Below are 14793 nucleotides of genomic sequence, written 5' to 3' on the forward strand. Positions count from 1 at the left end.
GATGAGTAACTACTATTGTTCAATGCCTTTATTAAAAGCTCCATAAATATGTTATACTTAGGCACAGCTAACAGCTAAATGTCAGCATGCTAATATGCTTATAGTGACAAAGCTAATGTGCTGAGGTTTAGTACATTTTTATATACCAGTTTTATTTACTGTTTTAGTTTAGCAAGTTAGCTAACTTGCTAAACTAAGCTATCTAACTTTCAGATATTTGGTCATAAAAGAAATTAAAATTTGACCTGATGATGGTGCTTCAGTTTGGACCAAAGTGGTGGACCGACTGACCAACCAACATCGCCATTCCTAGAGCCAGTAAAAGAGGAAAGTGCCATCTCTATGTAGGCTTGTCCTTTTCTTCAAAAGGTTAATGCAAGGTATTGACACTTCTCATCTCTTTAGCCATGGGGGAATAAAAAAAAAAAAAGAAAGAAATATACTGGTGTGTTTCCACTTCTTGAATCCAGCATTTTCTCTCACAGTCACTTAGAAGAATGAAATTAAGGTCAAATAAGTGTGCATTTTACTGAGGCAACATTACATGAAGTACCTGCAGAGGTATTATTTTTTTATTCTAAGTCTACAATTTTTTTTACATCAGCTTCTGCTTGGTTAAGTTCTGATAATCCAGCAGGTGTTAGGGTGATAAAGTCTGTTAATGTTATGATTAGTCAAGCCGGGAAACAGGGAATGCCAGAGAACAGTAATTTATTAACAAAAATAAATAAATAAAAATAAGGCTTACACTGAATTGGCAGGTCAAAAGCAACTCAGCAGGTAAGCAGTCCAGAACAAAAAAGTCCAACAATGAGCAGGCAAAAATCCCAAATCCACAGACAGGCAAGGTACAAGAGGAAACCAAAGACTCCAGAACTCACAGGTACAAGAAACCAGGGTGCTTGACAGAGATACACCAACAATCTGACACCGTACAAAGGAAGAACACAGACTAAATACACTCAGGTTGGGGAGACAACGAGACACAGGTGGAACCAATTGACACAGGTGAAAACAATGAAAGCAATCAAAGACAGGAAGCAAAACTACCAGACACAAGAGGAAGGGAGAATATTACAAAATAAAACAGGACATAACAGGACAAAAACCCAAAACCATGACAGTTAACCCTTCAACGTTTTCAACAATCTTTCATAGTCCACGCAAAGGCAAATGACAACACCTGGCCCAGCAGGCACAAGCACGCAACCCCAGTGAACATACTCAACATGTGCTCTTACTGTATGCACTGGTGGAGGTAATAAACCTCCATCATCAGGGGGGCGATATGGAGCTAATCAGAGCGTTTCCATGACCACAGTATATATGCTTTCAATTGCATTCCTGTCTGAATGAAGAGGTGACGAAGTGTCATAAATATGCCTATGCATTCGGCTCTCCTTAATACATCCACGATAAGGACATGTTCAGCTAGAGCTTCGTCAAACTGGTCAGCCATGGTTGTTTTAAACGCAAGTGAACCCAAACCGAAGGGGTCGGTTTCCTCTTGTTGTTTCATGCTATAGCGCCTCTAGCTGCAATGCTCAGACTGCTGCTTGAAGTAAGATTTTTCAGGTGACACACTCCAGAACGCAGCTACGCATGAAATCTATCTTGCGTAGCTCGAAGCGTCTGCGTTCGTGTGCGTGCATGGACCATGTTTCTGCCTTTAGCACCACCAAAGAGCAGACTTCTCAAAATTCTAGGCTCTGTGAAAAGAGAAAGAAGATAGATCAACTTTTTCTTTGTTGACACTTACATGTAGCTGCCAAGTTGGTCTATAACTTAACCCTCCAACTACTTTAGCATCCCTTCATCCCAGCATATGATTCTTATTTCCTTCTGACAAAGGGATAATCCACCCAGTCTGACGGTATGGAAATGATGAATGAAAAATTCAGCTCAGACCTCACTGAAGCCGTGTGCCAGAGGTCGGTGTCAGTGCTCCGAGGCCACGTATGTTGCCCTCATCATACCTTGCGCAGACAGAAAGACAAGCACCGCTGCTGTAGCCACTAAGTATTAATCGCATGTGCTCCTCCGCAATTTGAAATCCAATTGACTTTTTGTAGCAGGGTGGCAGGGAGAGGGAGATGGAGGGAGCTCTGGCTGTTAGGAGAGATAGCTCTGCCTTGAACTGCAGCAGAGATCAGTGGAGCTGTGAGACGGCAGCAACCCCCGGTGTGATGTAGTGTTCGCCAGGAGCAATTACAGTCTTATATGCCACTACATTTCTGTTCAAACTCTCATCTATTTTTAATGCTGCTGGGCTTTCGACATTGATACATCGTGTTGATGCGATGAAGTTACTGTTCATATCTCAAACCCGCCAAAGAAGATGCTGTGAAGCATGCTGGGAACGGATGTATGTCAGAAAAGAAGAGGGCTTCAATGTGGATTTGAATAATCAGTTAAATGTAATAAAAAATAAGCAAATAGGAGTATAATTTACACACTACTGCAGACTCTGGTCCGGCTCCCAACTTTGTCAGATAAAGTACCACAGGTAAATCAGTACAAACAAAAGAAATCCTACTGAAACCATTTTATCAGAAGATGACAAACACGTTCAATATATACAGACCCTTTTTTATATAATTCATTTTTTTATAAATTGTGTATTGTGTAAATGTATAGATTATCATAGAATATGCTGATTTATTTAGAAAAGAAAGACATAGAAGTAGTATAAATACAGAATAAATAAAATCCGTAGCAAAAAAAAAATGGTTAGTGGAAACATATTTAGACACACACATGCAATGCATATACTGTTTAATGCACACACATACACATCTTCTTCTGTGCTCCAGGCAGAGTGAAATCCTTCTCATAAAAGGTTTAGTCCTCATCTGTGTGCTATTTGCTGTTTGTGTCACAATAGAAGCTGCTATAAAATGTAGTAAAGTAGTTCAGTGAATATAATTAGTACTTTGTAAATATAGTTTAGTTAGTTAGTTTAGTTAATATGGAATGGAAAATGGAACCATGGATGTTTTTATCCACTGTTTTTTTTTTTATTAGTTTAATTAAATTAGTAATTTAACAGTTTTATTTGTCATATTTGTGAATGTATTCATTTTGAAAGCATTGATTTCAGCATTTGTTAACTTTGACTGTGTAGGAATTCTGTCACACACATTTCCATATCTTTACATGACTTCAGCAGTGATGAGCCATCAGAGAGAGAAGGACAGAGTGAAGGTGGACTCTAAATGGAAAAAAGGTCTAAATACATGCTATTATTTAAACAAAATATGAATTTATACAATTGTGTAGTCTCATGTGAACTGAAAGGTGAGAGCTGATATAACTCAAAAAGCCCTGATAGCTCCGTTGGTAATGAAGCTGAGAGGCTATTGATTTGAATCCCACATTCTTTCATTCTAAAGTATATATGACTTGATTCTGCTGTCTTTATAATATATATTGTCATAAATTAGATTTTAGATTTATAGCATACTAAAATACAACTTATATTAGGTAAGCATGTATGTCCTATAAATATACTTGGAACATGCTACATCATATTAATGACTGCCAAACTAATACTGGACTTTGAAACATTAAATAAATAGAAAATGTAGAAAATAGAAATATAGTTTGTGCAGATGCACCTCAAATACTAGAAATATACTTTCAGCATAGAAAAAAATAGTTTTTTTTTTGCTTGGGATTGTATAATATTATGACTGAAGAAGGTCCTTGACTGCATTGTCAGCGATCAGGAGGTTTTTATATCTCATTTACTGTTTCCCTTTTGGAAATATAAAGAAAAGGTTTTATATTAGCAATCTGTTCATCAAGCAGATTATTACACCTCATGACTCTAGAGATACAGTTAATATGTTTAAAAGCAATCGCAAACTGGCACGTTGCTGGTTAATGATTTGCTAACAGTGAGTCTCTTGAACAAAAAATATATAAAAATGATACGCAAATCCTCTCAACTCGCTAAATGCTTAATCATTCCACAATATGAAATGATGAAAGCAGATGCAATGATGTACCACAGGAATTTCAGACATGGACATAGACCCAGTGAAAACCTCACAGTCTCTTAGCAACATCAGTGCAGATAGACCTTTAAAAAAAAAATGAAGATTCATGGGTCTGCTTTATGTAATTGTAACACATCATGTTGCACCCCTGGAATCCATAGATCCACTGTCTTTGTGCATGACAGAGAGAGGAACAATGCAACAGAAAAGAGAATTGAACTGAGAGGCTGAGAAAACCTTAAAAAAGCCAACAAATAGAGGAATGTGTCATGATATTGGTCCTCAGAACAATGACGCATTACCTGTGCTCCTCCACCTGGGCCATTAGTTGGTGGCTGTGGTTAGAAATGATTCACAGAGTGCAGGGACGGTTTCTCTAATGGTCGTCTTTACCGTCTTATCCACAGGTGCATTATGTAGAGCAAATGGCCCCAGACGCTTATTTATTGCCATAAGTCATAGTTGAATACTGCAGGGATGTTTTGCCCTCTGCCTTGCTTTGCCTCTGCTGCTGTGCATCACATCACGGATGGAGAGCAGGGCTGCTTATGTGCGTGTCTCACATCCATCTGGTGAGAAGAGCAGGGCTGGGATTTGCAGCTTTTCCTCCCTGCCTTTTAGGACATGGTGGGGCTGTTTCTCAAAGATTTGTTCCTGAAGGATGCAGGAATGCTTCTATACGCCGTAAAATTTGCCCAAACGGCCCCTGTTAACATAACTTTGTTCGGCTGACTCACTCGCTCCGCGGAAGGGCCCCGCGTCTGCTCTGCCCTTGAAGTGAATGACACTGAAGCAAAATCAATTGAACTGGAGGAGAACTCGGTCTCTCTCTTTTATGTGTCAAGGAGAGAACTCCTGTTGCATCCAGCCCTGATTGGCCGAGCAGGGTCCCAGTTGCCAGGCAACCATCCAGCGGTGTATGGGGCCTAGCTGACAGACAGCTGCTAATGAAGCCGGGGCGGCGGGTAGAGGGAGCGCGCTGCAGAAAAGGGTTATCCGATCTCCTTTCTTATGCCTCACACGTCACGGGGTCCTGCTACACACAGATACATGACAGTACATCTATATCCCCACATACACACACACACTCACATGGACATGTATACACACTCATTTACTTCCTTCCTGTGTGTGAAGCGTTCTCCCACAGGAGCCAGAGTCACCTGCTTGAATGCAATCATGTGTTAGACAGCCCCCACTTTTTACACCATCACCATCCCCCTCATCACCCAATGACTAATATTTACACAGCGAAGTAAGGAACGGCATGCGTAATCGCTATACATGTTCAGAAGGTTTCAGCAAGTGAAGTCTCTTTTTTACTCCACTTTGTCAGAGGTTTGGAAAATGGAGGACTCAGAAGTGTAAAGACACAGATGGCATCCACGCAAACATGACAACCACAGAGCAGAGGGTTGATTGCTGTGCATGAGTCATGCTCAGGTCACACATACACTACATCCTGCAGCGAGCGTCCCGCTCAATCTGCTTGGCCACACTGGAAATCCAATGAGAGTAGAAGCTACACAGAAATACTTCTATTTTATTTCCATAAGTTACAGGAGTGTGTGTGTGTGTGTGCGTGTGTGTGTACAGACTGCTGCCTGTAAGACCAAAGTGTTTCATTGTGCTTTAAATATTTCATTTGTGACATTTCATGCATGTAATGTTGCTATAATGATGCAGTGTTGTACTTAACTGTTTCTTTATTGTCTGTCTCAGTGCTGTAGATGTTGCTGTCACACATTTCGGGGATGCCTGATGAAATGTTAATCTTAATGTAGCCTCACTACATCCCTCTGCAGAGCACTTTAGCAGCCACTGGAACAGTGATGTTGGGCTGCCAGGCCCCTGGTGATTCACTGCCTCGCCTGTTCGTGGTGCAAATGGAGCAAAGCTCAGGGGCCTCATTTATAAAACTCTGCAGAGAATCCACACTAAATGTTTGCATTTGCACAAATGAGGAAATGTACGTATGTCAAAAAAATATTCTAATTTATAAAACCTTGCATACGCCTGCACTAAAGCACTAAAGACTTTGTGAGATTTTAAAAATGATTTATTATTTAATACATGCATATTTGTTTACTTTCAGATTCTGGGCATCACTCAATGGGTGTGATTGGAGGTGAGGAGGTGGCAGAAGACGACTGTGTGCCGGGTCCCAGCATCTCCAATGCGCTGCTGTCCCCTCAGCCAGCCCCGTGCGCCACGTGCCAGCTGCAGTGGCTGCATCCTGACTGATGCTGTGTTACAGACACAAATTGATACAGTTACGGCAATCGACAATGTCACTGTGGAAGTGAGAGAAATAAGAACAGTCTTGGCTGAAATTTGCTCCACTCTCAAATAAAAATAAAAATGTTGCACCATGCATGGAAGCTTAATCATTATTTCACAGATGATGCATCACATCCATATGCTGTTGCAGAGCAGCAGCATTTGGCTGATAGTCTGGTGGGTGAGGGTCAGGGTCATCGGGCAAATTGGGCAAAGGGGGAGTGGGGGAGTCCATTCTTCTGTGCCATGTTGTGCAGTACAGCACGCGCCCTGACAATGTGGGAGACTTTTGCTGGGTGGTACAAAAGCCATATTTGGTCATTCCAATTATGCCATCCCAGACAGATGACATCACAAGGCTCAATGAGGTGTGTGAAATCCCCCGTCCGCCAATTCCCTCTGGAACGTGCCGGTTGGAGATTGGTCACTCTAAAGTTGGGCCCAATTCAGCACGCAACTCCAAGAGAATTGCTCTTGAGAATTGAAATCAGCTCATAAGCCAATCGTCATCATGGGCCAGAAAATATTAGTAGTCCCTGAACTCCCTCTCCATCCGAAACCTGCCATTGGAAAAATCCTCCAGCAGTGCTAAAGCCATTACGCACGGCCATCAACCAGCCATTTTTATAACCCATTCACGATTAGTGAAATTGCTTAACACCTTGAATCAATCAGTGTGGACTAATTGATGCCCCTTGCAAGTCCATTATGAAAATTTGATGAAAAATGAGATACATGTTTTTCTTTTTTGGTTAAATTAACAAAACAGTTACTCAGGCATGGATTTTCCGCTGACAAGTGATTTTGTCAGCAGGCTTCTGAATTGTATATGGAGTCCAAATAGTTGAGTGAAATTGTCATTAGAACATATTTTCTTTATTTCTTTGCCTGCAGAGTCGCTATTTCCCTCCACCTCCATAAAGTGCTTACGCATGGGCAAGTTTCTGCAATTTCCTTGTCAAGTTTTTTTTATACATTCCAATTCATGCTTAGAAAGTAGCATATGCACATTTCAAGCCCTTTTTTGATCTCTGGGCAATTTCCACTTCCAAATAATGTCAGTGGTGGAAGCACTGGATGTCTGGACCAGGAGGTATCAGTGTCTACACTTATGACATTCAGTATCTGTTCTGTGTACCAGTTTATAATTTGGCTAAGGCACTCACCGTGCAACTGTCTGGGTTCAGAACTAACACAGCAGTCATACTGAAATAACAGAAAAAGTAAAACAACAGAAGAAATACATTTCCTACATTTTGTAATTTCCACTTCTATCTCTATGTAGCCCCTAAAGGGACATGGAGGAAAACATTTAGCATTCTCTTGCAAAGCAAGATCTCGCAGAATTTTGCAAAAGTGTGTGGACTGTGTAGTGAAGAGCTGGCAAGTATGCCCTTTAAAAGGTCTGTAGAATTAGATGCATTTTGCCAGCAACAATAAGACTTGCACCACAGGCCTTCAGAGTAAAAGCAGATAATGTCAAATGCTTTTAAAACAGTTAAAAAGTACTGTAATTTGTATTTAATGGCATACCAAAAGTACCACGTGTCATTTTTGTGGGATAAAGGACAAATCAGAAGGATTATTTTTGATACATGATTTCCACATTAACAATCAAAGCAGAGTTATACAGTAGCCACTTAAGTTTCACCTATGTGGGGATAACGCTTGTAAAGGATTCTAAAGGATTTAGACCAGACATCTTGTTGTTTTTGCAGATTGTTGCAGCTGGGCAGCCGGGAAGCTAAATGTTTCTAGAAATAATACAAACGTTTGACAATTGAACGCCAAGGTCTTTTCTTTCTCCAATCAACAATATTTTCTTGCATGTCCCTTCCAGAGCTTGTGCATTTCCTTTGATAATAATAAACATTTGAATGCAGTACAAATAAAACATACATTAATAAATGTGGTTAATACTGTGGTTAGGTTACTTATTATAACAATCCTGGGTTAAAATACTGCCTAGGACTTTTACTATGTCATTCTCATCTCTCATTGCCTCTCTATTTTTGATTCTCTTTCTCTACATAATTGGGTCAAAAATATCTTCAAAATGAATGAAAAGTCACTTGTAATGGTTTTGTACATCATTGTGTCTATCCATCCATCTGCCCAGTTGATTCCCCATTTAGAAATCTGTGCCACAGACACCCAGCTTGTCGCATCATGTCTGACATCTTCCATACGCAATGAATCTTGTTATGTGGGATAAACAAGATCGACTGGTCTCTCGATAGATAAGGGCCTTCCCTCAAGGTCTTTCAGCACTCTCTCCAGGCGACAGCTGATTGATGGTGTCCCCATAAAGGTTTAATGAGGCCAATGTCAAGGGCCTTGTACTTTCACCTGCAGTGATTCCTATGTTTCGGAGGAGTGATGGACCACCTGTCTGGTTTATCATGGGAATATGCAGTGAGGGAATGAATAGTTATCCACTCAAGTCACATCATATATTTTGAGTGACTGAAAGTATTTCAATTTATTCTCAAAGCAATTACAAATCCATGCAATGTTTATCATACACTACTTCAAGAAATTGGCCCCCTGATTGTCTTTTAACAATAACATGACCGCTATTATGTCTTCTCAGACTGCTTAAACTGCCTGTGATTGTTTATCTAACTGACAGGGAATGATGTTTTCAACAGATGGCATGTATAAAATGCCCGAGTGGCCCTACTGTCTTCTGAACAATGCATTATTTCCTCCTGATTGTTGTGTGCTTTCTATTTCAAAGGCAAAGTGTCTTGGGCCTGCTGAGAGGACAGACAGGCAGCAGACATAAATATTCAAGCGGTAGGGCAGGATACACATAGGGTCTTGAGAGACTGGAAACCAGCTAATCTCACCAGTGCTAGACTGGTTATTTAGGCTTGTCTGGGAAAGAAGCTTTGACATCTTCCTCTGAGGCCTTTGGGAGGTTTTGACGCAGGGTTGAAGTGATACTGAAGAGAATCTCTGGCTTCATTAATGGAATAAGAGATGTGGCTACAGTTCAGGCCATAATTAGCTGGGGTTAAAGACCTGGATACCAGAGTATAGGTTGGATACTACAAACAGAAAAAGAAGCCTGCAGCGAGGTGATTACCTACATGAGCGAGAGTGCTGCTTGAGGGAAAAGAGGTGCAATGTTTTGCTGAGAAGATTCTCATTGCTCTGAAATGAACTGCCTCTCATTGTGCCGAGGGACTAATGAAAATAGTTTTAAATGGTGGGTCAATACATCAAAACGTTCAAATGAGCTGGGCAAATGCATCAGAGAAAAAGAAAAAAAATGAAGAAACACAAAAAACTGATGAGCGCTGAATGAATCACTGAATTAATTAATGAGCTGATAATTATGACTCATCCATAATGCCAGGGAAGCATTCCTCGAATCCGCTGCCAAGGAACTTCCAGTCCCCTCCCATGGACCTAAAAAGTACATCCCTCCTCCTGCATCAGCAGCACTGGACACTATATTTAGTACTATCAGCGGAAGTATAAAGAACTAGCCCAGACTGGCTGATTAAGTCTTCTGGAGAGTGGAAAAGTTTAGAATTGAACAGAAAGGCTAATTAGCCAAAGCCTTCAGGCATGAAATGAGAGTGAAGCCCTGTACAATCTGTGACTCAGTACACGCATGCATACAAAACTGCTGTCGACATGTAATCAAGAGATATCACTGCAGAGGGTGATCAGCAGTGGCAGTAAGCAAACAGGCAAGTCAGCGCTTATTGATGTTTGGTTTGTAATTATTCAATTTTAGTTCTTAAAGGGTCAGCTCACCCAAATAGTGTACCCATATTTAAAAAAAAAGTCATCAGATATCACTTTAAACACTTGACCGCTGTTGGCTACACAGGTTGCAAGGTCCACAGAAAGAGTGATACAAATGCTAAGGACTAGTGCTCATGAATAAATGGAAATTTAACAACTAAATACATGTTGCAGATGCTAATAGATATTTTATAATTAAAAATCGATCAACAATAAAACAGTATATATATATATATATATATATATATATATATATATATATATATATATATATATATATATATATATATATATATATATATATATATATATATATATATATATATATATATATATATATATATGCATGCAGGCTGTACGTGTTTATTTTCTCCATTGTTTTTGCCCAAACCTCATCATATACTGTAGCTTTCTGGCCGACAACTGTGATTATCACCCCAGCCGTCTCTAGAGCTCTTCTTGCTGTCTGTGCCAAGAATCTGACAGATACCCTGGGCTTAGATTACTGCCTCGGACTCCACGCTATCAGTCACTTCCCAGTCTAAACCCCAATGTCGCTGCTCTGCCATCAGCTTGCCCCGGAATTTCTGAGTTTGATTCAATGTGGGAAATCGACTTTGAGTCACCATTCCCATCTCAGTCACCTAAAACAAACTGATTTTATAACCTTTAAAACATACACTCTGCCAAAATACATAATTTTAACATGGCTGGGTGGTCTAAATCTTAGCTCAACCCATGATTATAGACAGTGAACATTCAACAGCGTTACAGAAAACCACATCACAAACCGCATATCCCAATAGGTGCAATAATTCAGACAAAGGACACAATTAAGGAGAGGATGACAGTGCATGATTTGTTCATTTTTAAAGCACAGATACATTCAAGCAATTCAGTATCACGTGAACATTATACGCCATGATGACACACATACCTGTAACCTCTCACTCTCACATTTTTGAGACTGCTTGTGCATCTCCTTACTCGTCTGTATCAACACATTCACAAGCTGCAACTGTCGCCTCTTTTCCTCACGGTCACGGCGCTCTCACCCTCCTCACACACACCAGAATTTTAATTCCCTACAGGTGATTTAGTATCCCTACAGCTTTCCTTTTCTTTTTTTCACCTGTGTGATTAAATGGAGCTGCTTATGTTTGTGTGTTAAGTGTAGAGCTGCAGTGTAGAGCTGGAAGGCAATTAGCCTAGCTTAGCTTATTTTAGCATAAAGATAGTTGGGGGGGGGGGGCGCAGCTAAACTGGCTCTCCAAAGTAAAAAAAAAAAAAAAAAGAATGCCTAACAGAACCTCTAAAGCTCACTAACAGCCTCTCAATCTCACTATTTTATCTTTTTTATCTAGGGGCAAGAATAAGCAAATTAGAAACCAGGATGTTACCATTTGAATAATGGACAGCTTTCAGTGCTATTCCCTGTCTCTTTCAGGAATACTATGATTTCCAACGGTGGATTTGCAATTTCAAATTGAGGCCCAGCGCTGAATCTTCAATTCCAGTGGCTTTACACCCTGTGCTATTGGCCTGTGCCTCCCACAGTGACCAGACACACATATATATATATATATATATATATATATATATATATATATATATACATATATACATATATTATGTCATGATTTTAACAGTTGATTTGATTGTATTCTAGTATCTGACCATATCATTGGGATAAACCTTTTCTTTTTTTTTTTTACTTTTTTTTTTACACCTAAACAGTTTGGATGTTAAACTATCAACCTCTTGGTCCCCTGTACTGGCTGATTCAGATCCCTGACTGTGTGCTGATCCAAACCACAGACTGAGGTCCATGCTTTCTGGCCAACATTATACAGGAATCGCAGCTCACCAGTTTAAAACACATAGCTCAAGGAATGGGATGATATCGACTTCCTCCTCATTAACAGCAGAATAATGTATAGAGAAGCAAAGGTCAGCTGCAATGGCCAAGCTGAATGTCAATAACCCACCAGCGTACTCTGGCCCCACATCGAAGCCTCCAGTGAAGCCTGTTGAACACAATTATACAGCATGCTTGGTGGGATTGCCTCAGAGAGCATGGCTGTAGCTTAAAAATAACACTTTAAAAAGGTAACTGCTCCATCAACCTCTCATGGACAGATATGACCACGGGATCCCATCGAATCAGGAAGAACAAAACTGTAGCAGCCTTCTGGGAAGGCCATGCTCTGTGCTTGAAGTCTTCGGAGTGTGTACAGTAGAAAAAGATAAGTTAGCAGATCTTGCACTGCATCTGTTCACCTTTTGACATCTGAGTCCTCATTTCAGTTTTTCTTTCATGCTTTGCTGCTCCATGATTTATTCATGACTACTTTCTGGTCAGGCCATCCTCACAGGAAGGCCTGGAGGAGAATCAATAGAGGTTGGCAAGAAGAAAACCTCTCTCTTTACTCTCCAAATATATTCTTCACTCTTTTCTGGGGGCTGTTTGGCCAGTTTCGTGATAACTCTTATGTTTCGAGTCTTACAGTGTAAAGAAATTCCAAAGCAAGCAATGAAGCTTGATGGAAGATGTGTGTGATGTTAAGTATTATAGTGACATCATTTGAGAAGGGCTTAAACAAGAATCAGAAATACGGACTGGGGTGGCTGGGCTCACCCTTAGAGATAGGGTGAGGAGGGAGCTCGGAGTAGAGTCGCTGCTTCTTCGTCGAAAGAAGCCAGTTGAGGTGGTTCAGACTTCTGATCAGGATGCCTCTTGGGCACCTTCCTTTGGATTTTGCTCAGAGTTGTGGTGTTTTCAGCTGCACTGTTCACCATAGTTTACATTAATGAGGTCCTGTTAAAGTAATCACAGCTCCAAATTTGCTTCATGTAATAGAATGTGAGGAGAAAAATGAGAATTGCTAAAAAGCAATATGCTAATGCTAATGGGGATAGGAAGGAAGGTTTTTGTAAATGTTTAAGTGTAAATGAACAAAAAACAATAAAACTAGTGTTGAAAAAAAAATACATGCGTCAAGTTCAGAATACCACTGCAGAAAGCATTTTTATAACTTCACTTTTATTTTGTGTGGGTTTTTTTTAATAAGCACAAGTAATTCCCAGATTTTTGATTGATTTTTGAAAATAATGAGAGCTTTCATTGGTCAAAATCAGTAGTGTAGTTATTGACATAAAGAATCTTTCATGGCAACCCAAATCTTTTTTAGACACATAAGATACTGACTTTTTAACTATCCTTAGTGCAATGTTGTGGGAACTGTGCTGTCAATGTGCTGCTGCTGTTTCACAGAAAACACAAAACAAGAAAAAGAAACAAATCATATTTTAATATGATTTGTTGATAGCAACAAAGTTGATAGCAGTCCACAGGTTATTCCCAAGGAACGTGATATGTACTTCTATCTGAAAACAATATGGCAATCAAATCATTTAATTCTAATTACCTCTACCTCACATTAAGTATTGATTGTGGATACGTCTCGCCATCTGTCTGCCAGTTTATGTGTGCTTTATTTTCCCCGACTCACACTCCAACACAGTGAAGATGGACAGATAGACAGACAGAGCGTACATCAACCAAGGCGGGCAGACAGAGATGCAGTTCAAACAGCTGTGTTATTGATCTGAGACGATGGGGTTGGTGTCAGCTTGTCAACTTGTGAGACCAAATCTGAGATGGACAGCAAGAACACTGTATTTCAGAATCTGAGTGTGTGTACACGCGCCTGTGTACTGTGTGTGTGGTATGGGGATGCTTGCAGGAGGCTGTCAAAATATCCACTCTTTCTCCGCATCAGGTCTTATTTTTTTCGTCTGGGTCTGTGTAATGGTGGTGATTTGGGAACTGAGCACATTCACACATACAAGATTTTGCAGAAAGACTGACTTCCTGTCTCGTCGCAGTGAGAAAGAAAGACTCTCTTTTAATTTCGCACCACCAAACATCAGTGGCACATTAGTCACAAAACTGTGTTAATCTTGTTTTCAACCTTCTCTTGAAGTGCTGCTCTTACATATACAAGAGCAGCACTATTTTGTTAACTAATCTGGAAAACTTTCAGTTTAAAGTACCATTTTCTATCTGGAGAAAGTGGTGATTTAGTAACAAAGAGGCTCTGTGGAAGCGTGAGTCAGCACACAGGGTCAGGGTAAGAAAGTAGGGCTTTAATCTGTGTAGGCTGAGGGGGCAGGCAGAAACAATTGGAGAGACATGACAAAACTGGAATTAGGAATGAGCTCTTGACTGGATCCCACCCAGTTTTACACAAATGCTGGAAAGCAATGAAACAGTTTAATCTCTGGTGCTGCAAAGGTAGAATGAATATAGATAATTACCTTTAAGAAATATTACATTATTCACTCCTATTGAAGAATTCACCTTGCATCAGAAATCTTTGTCTCTCTGGATTTACCATCAAAAATAATTAAAAATGTATATATACCAAAAGGCAGATAAGTCATGTCCACAACTATGATGAATTTCATATACGTATTTCATCCAGCTACTTTTAAAAATGGATCCATTTACATTTGGTAATAAATCCTTTATGTTAATCAGATTTCCATGAACTTTTGTTACATCCTTTACTCTATATGTAAACACACAAAGTAAAAAAAAAAAGTCTTTACTTTCAATGTCTAAAACTTGGTCTTCATAAAGATAGTAATATCAGAACATGCTTTAACACACACCCACACCGTCATGTTTCCATAACTTCACAATGTAATAAATTAACATTATGGGGACTAGCGTTTTGTCCCCAAA

This window comes from Siniperca chuatsi, linkage group LG23 (genome assembly GCF_020085105.1).
Source record: "Siniperca chuatsi isolate FFG_IHB_CAS linkage group LG23, ASM2008510v1, whole genome shotgun sequence".
Lineage (NCBI taxonomy): Eukaryota > Metazoa > Chordata > Actinopteri > Centrarchiformes > Sinipercidae > Siniperca > Siniperca chuatsi.